Here is a 6,000-nt window from a genome sequence, read left to right on the forward strand (position 1 = left end):
AGATCCGTCTTTACCTTTTATCTATAATTGTGTTGTTCAAATATAGAGCTGTACATATCTGTCTTTACCTTTTGTTTCTACCTGTACAGATCCATAGACCTGTACAGGTCTGTTATTACCGTTTGTTTAAACCTCTACAGATCTATAGACCTATACAGATCCGTCTTTGCCTTCTGTTTAGGCCTTTACAGATCTATAGACCTGTACAGATCTGTCTTTACCTTCCTTTTAGACCGGTACAGATCTATAGACCTGTACAGATCTGTCTTTACCTTCCTTTTAGACCTATACAGATCAGACCTGTACAGATCTGTCATGACCTTCTGTTTAGACCTATACAGATCTATAGACCTGTACAGATCTGTCACAACCTTTTCCTATAGACCTGAGTGCTGCGGAACAATCTCTGGATAGATCTGTCCGTCTGTCTGCCTCACTGCCTTCCCGCCCGTCCTGCTTTCTGCCAACCTGCTAGGAGACATCCTGTCTCTTATAAAATAAACTCCCAGCATGCACCTGGCTGGGCTCTAGAAGCCCATCAGAGCTGCGTCGCGGTCGGCCGGTCACACCGCTGCCAGGGGAGCTCATGCGGTGCGAACGGCCACATTAAAGCGGGGGAACGACACAGATAAATCATAGGTCTGGTGATTCTGTGACGACGACGGCCATAAAGGCTCATTAAAGCACAAAGAGGTGGAGGAGGAAGGGCTGCTCTTCATTATCATCAACAAACTGAGGCTCTGCCGGGCTCCACGCTAACGGCCTGCTAGCCAATCACCTCCCACCTCGCTGCAGGGCAACTGATGCAACAGCGACAGAGAGAGGAAGTACAGGCGCAGGTTAGAATAGGAAGCAGACCGCCCCCCCCCAGGCGAGACGTGCCCTTTTCGTCGGTTAATGAGAAATGATTTCCAGCGCCGCGTTCCGGATGGGCTGCGTGTCTGAGCACCGTCGCCGCAAAGTCGTTAGCGTTGCCGCGGCAACGCGATTCAAATCCATCTGTTAGCCGCCGCTCGTTCTCATTTCTCGTTTAGCCGCCGCCGCTGAACAAAGGGCAGCGGGTCAAACACAGAGCTATGAGGAACAACCGTCTTGTTCATGAGGCCGCCGCCGTGGAAACAACAGCAGCTCCTGCTGTCGTTGGGGGCCGATGGCTAGCTGCGTGCTAGCTGCGTGCTAGCTGCCTGCTAGATGCCCGAGCACACAACGCTTCTGACCTGGATTATTCTGTGGTGCAGTACCCCCCCTGTTACTACCCGCCGACACCCCTCTTTCTCCCCCCACCCTGACTCACCCATACCCTTGACTCCCTGTCGCCCCCCCCTCGACCCCCCCCCCCCCCAACCACGCACACACACCCTCCATCCCCTAAATCATCCAAACCTCTTCACTCCCATAACTCCCAGCAAAAGTACCCCCCACACACACACACCCATATCTCCCAGCACCCTGACCTGAAATTGTGATGGTGACTCAATTGCAACATTAATATTATATTATACTGATATTATGATATTAGCGCGGCTGTTTGTTGGCGTGTAAACGTCTCCACTCTTCATTCCCTTCCTCTGATCAGACGTGTCTCTGCGCCGTCGGGCCGTTGGTTTAGCGTGGCAGTAACGCTCTCTCCCTCTGGCCGTCGGGCGTTGGTTTAGCGTGGCGGTAACGCTCTCTCCCTCTGGCCGTCGGGCGTTGGTTTAGCGTGGCGTAACGCTCTCTCCCTCTGGCCGTCGGGCGTTGGTTTAGCGTGGCGGTAAGGCTCTCTCCCTCTGGCCGTCGGGCGTTGGTTTAGCGTGGCGGTAACGCTCTCTCCCTCTGGCCGTTGGTTTAGCGTGGCGTAACGCTCTCTCCCTCTGGTCGTTGGTTTAGCGTGGCGGTAACGCTCTCTCCTTCTGGCCGTCGGGCGTTGGTTTAGCGTGGCGGTAAGGCTCTCTCCCTCTGGCCGTCGGGCGTTGGTTTAGCGTGGCGGTAACGCTCTCTCCCTCTGGCCGTCGGGCGTTGGTTTAGCGTGGCGGTAAGGCTCTCTCCCTCTGGCCGTCGGGCCGTTGGTTTAGCGTGGCGGTAACGCTCTCTCCCTCTGGCCGTCGGGCGTTGGTTTAGCGTGGCGGTAACACTCTCTCCCTCTGGCCGTTGGTTTAGCGTGGCGGTAACGCTCTCTCCCTCTGGCCGTTGGTTTAGCGTGGCGGCAACGCTCTCTCCCTCTGGCCGTTGGTTTAGCGTGGCGGTAACGCTCTCTCCCTCTGGCCGTTGGTTTAGCGTGGCGGTAACACTCTCTCCCTCTGGCCGTTGGTTTAGCGTGGCGGTAACGCTCTCTCCCTCTGGCCGTTGGTTTAGCGTGGCGGTAACGCTCTCTCCCTCTGGCCGTTGGTTTAGCGTGGCGGTAACACTCTCTCCCTCTGGCCGTCGGGCGTTGGTTTAGCGTGGCGGTAACGCTCTCTCCTTCTGGCCGTCGGGCGTTGGTTTAGCGTGGCGGTAACGCTCTCTCCCTCTGGCCGTTGGTTTAGCGTGGCGGTAACGCTCTCTCCCTCTGGCCGTCGGGCGTTGGTTTAGCGTGGCGGTAACACTCTCTCCCTCTGGCCGTTGGTTTAGCGTGGTGGTAACGCTCTCTCCCTCTGGCCGTCGGGCGTTGGTTTAGCGTGGCGGTAACGCTCTATCCCTCTGGCCGTCGGCCGTTGGTTTAGCGTGGCGGTAACGCTCTCTCCCTCTGGCCGTTGGTTTAGCGTGGCGGTGGAGCCGCTTCCAGCTGAGTGGTGGATCCTTCATGGCAGAACAGTTTCCCCCCGCCCCGGACCTCACCCCGGGGCGGACAGCCACCATCCCTCACCGCCGCCGCCGCCATATTGGATCTGTCTCTGTGGGATGAGAGGCGGATCCATCAGAGCACCTCTAATGCCTGAATGAACAGCGGCCCGGCCGGCTCCGCATCCACCAATCAAAAGGTGACGCTCTGAGAAGGGAGGGAGGGGGGGAGGGGGAGGGAGGGAGGGCGAGGCAGTCGGTGGCTCTCTCCTCCTGACACACGCCTCACCTTGGAGCTAAATCACACCGTAAACCTGTCATCCTAGAGAGAGAGAGAGGGAGAGGGAGAGGGAGAGAGAGAGGGAGAGGGAGAGGGAGAGAGAAAGAGAGTGTGTGCTCCAGGCTGTACTCCATTTGTTGTCATTATTGGATCTCGGGGCGGCCGGTGGATTCACTCCGCCGGCGTTTTCACTCCGCCGGCGTTTTCACTCCGCCGGCGTTTTCACTCCGCCGGCGTTTTCCCGCTCTCCCGAGTCACTGTCAGCGGCCATCTTTAGGAACATCCGTCTCCGTTAGCAGTAGCCGCGGCGCAGAGGACTGTTCTGCTAACCGCCTTAGCACCGCCCGCGGTGAGCGGCCCTAAACGCCTTGACCCCTGAACACGCACCCTGACCCCATCGGGGGGCCGTTTAATCACCGGACCGCCGGCGCGGAGGCAGGATGAAGACGGACGGCTCGGAGCGCCGGCACGAGCGAGGCGGCCTCGGTGGAGAGGAGGATGGCTCACGCCCCCGCCACAAAACCTCCAGTCAACACAACGCGGGGAACGTCTTCCGTACGTTCACCATCTGGTTCAACACAACGCGGGGAACGTCTTCCGTACGTCCACCGTCTGATTCAACACAACGCGGGGAACGTCTTCCGTACGTCCACCGTCTGATTCAACACAACGCGGGGAACGTCTTCCGTACGTCCACCGTCTGATTCAACACAACGCGGGGAACGTCTTCTGTACGTTCACCGTCTGATTCAACACAACGCGGGGAACGTCTTCCGTACGTCCACCGTCTGATTCAACACAACGCGGGGAACGTCTTCCGTACGTCCACCGTCTGATTCAACACAACGCGGGGAACGTCTTCTGTACGTTCACCGTCTGATTCAACACAACGCGGGGAACGTCTTCCGTACGTCCACCGTCTGATTCAACACAACGCGGGGAACGTCTTCCGTACGTTCACCGTCTGGTTCAACACAACGCGGGGAACGTCTTCCGTACGTTCACCGTCTGGTTCAACACAACGCGGGGAACGTCTTCTGTACGTCCACCATCTGGTTCAACACAACGCGGGGAACGTCTTCCGTACGTCCACCGTCTTATTCAACACAACGCGGGGAACGTCTTCCGTACGTCCACCGTCTGATTCAACACAACGCGGGGAACGTCTTCCGTACGTCCACCGTCTGATTCAACACAACGCGGGGAACGTCTTCTGTACGTCCACCGTCTGGTTCAACACAACGCGGGGAACGTCTTCTGTACGTTCATCGTCTGATTCAACACAACGCGGGGAACGTCTTCCGTACGTTCACCGTCTGGTTCAACACAACGCGGGGAACGTCTTCCGTACGTTCACCGTCTGGTTCAACACAACGCGGGGAACGTCTTCCGTACGTTCACCGTCTGGTTCAACACAACGCTGGGAACGTCTTCCGTACGTTCACCGTCCGATAACGAGGACAAACGGCCTGAAATACAAACGGTTTATACATTATTCCTGATTGAAGACGTCCTTGACTGCTCCTCAGAGAGGAATAACGAACATGAACTACAGGTTTAACAGCTTTAAGCAAAGAAATATTATATCAGTATGAAATGGTAAATGTTTGTTACTGTTCTTTTTATATACATTTATTTGGAAGAAACCCCCTAAGCTTTTTTGTTTACACTAATGTGTTTTTATTCAATGATTTGTTTTGCTGCTCTCGTCATTATAGGATTCACTCCCTGAGCAAGACGCCCTCACCTCCTCCTCAATGACATCCACCAATGTGGAGACAACCTAAAGACACTAGATAACAGACAGAGAGAGAGAGAGAGAGAGAGAGAGAGAGAGAGAGAGAGAGAGAGAGAGAGAGAGAGAGAGAGAGAGAGAGAGAGAGAGAGAGGATTGAGAACAGGTGGAGATAAAAATAGAAAAAAAAGAGAGAAAAATATCAAATGAAAGAAGCAGAAAGAGGAAGAGATGCAAGAGATGGATATAATTGAGAGAGAGAGAGAGAGAGAGAACAGGAGATACAGAAGGATTCGTATCAGCCGGTTCTTTTGGGTTTTTCAGAATGTTCGTGAAGGATTCATTTTTGGGGAGATTTGATGAGAACTTCCTTCGTCGACCACTTATCAGATACAGCTGGAAGTCTGTCAGGATTTTAAATCAAGTAGATGGTTGAGGGCAGACCGGAGTCCTAATCCTGATAAGGGACAGAGTCTTGTTGCCTCGGATTCCCAGATGAATCCATACACAACCAAGGAGATTAATACGTTCTCCAGCTGATCAATGCCCTCTCCAGCAGATCAATACAATCTTCAACTGATCAATACATTCTCCAGCTGATCAATACGTTATCCAGCTGATCAATACCCTCTCCAGCAGATCAATACAATCTTCAACTGATCAATACATTCTCCAGCTGATCAATACGTTCTCCAGCTGATCAATACCCTCTACAGCAGATCAATACAATCTTCAACTGATCAATACATTCTCCAGCTGATCAATACGTTATCCAGCTGATCAATACCCTCTCCAGCAGATCAATCCGTACTCCAGCAGATCAATCCGTACTCCAGCAGATCAATACGTTCTCCAGCAGATCAATACGTTCTCCAGGGTCCTCCGCTGTGATTGGTGGAGCCGGAGGAGGGCTGAAGGAGGAGTTGGTAAATCAGTTCTATTATCCAGTGATGGGCGCCTCCTGCTCCACAGATCTCCTCCTGCGGTGGACAGCGAGGGTGGCGCCGGCCGTACACCAGCAGTGATGTTCCCGCTCATAACTCCCAGGCTTTATGGAGCTGGATCCACCGTACGGACACGCCCCATTAACCCCCCTCTGCACCGCTCAGGAGCTCCTCTCTGGGGGCTTCTCCTATCTGGGGGGCTCTCCTCTGTTGGGGGGGGGGGGGGGAACTGCCACCTGGGGGCTTCTCCTCCCTGGCGGGGTTTCTCCCATGAGGAGGAACACCCTCACCACGAGAGAGGG

This window comes from Gadus macrocephalus, chromosome 6, assembly GCF_031168955.1.
Source record: "Gadus macrocephalus chromosome 6, ASM3116895v1".
NCBI classification, from domain to species: Eukaryota; Metazoa; Chordata; class Actinopteri; order Gadiformes; family Gadidae; genus Gadus; species Gadus macrocephalus.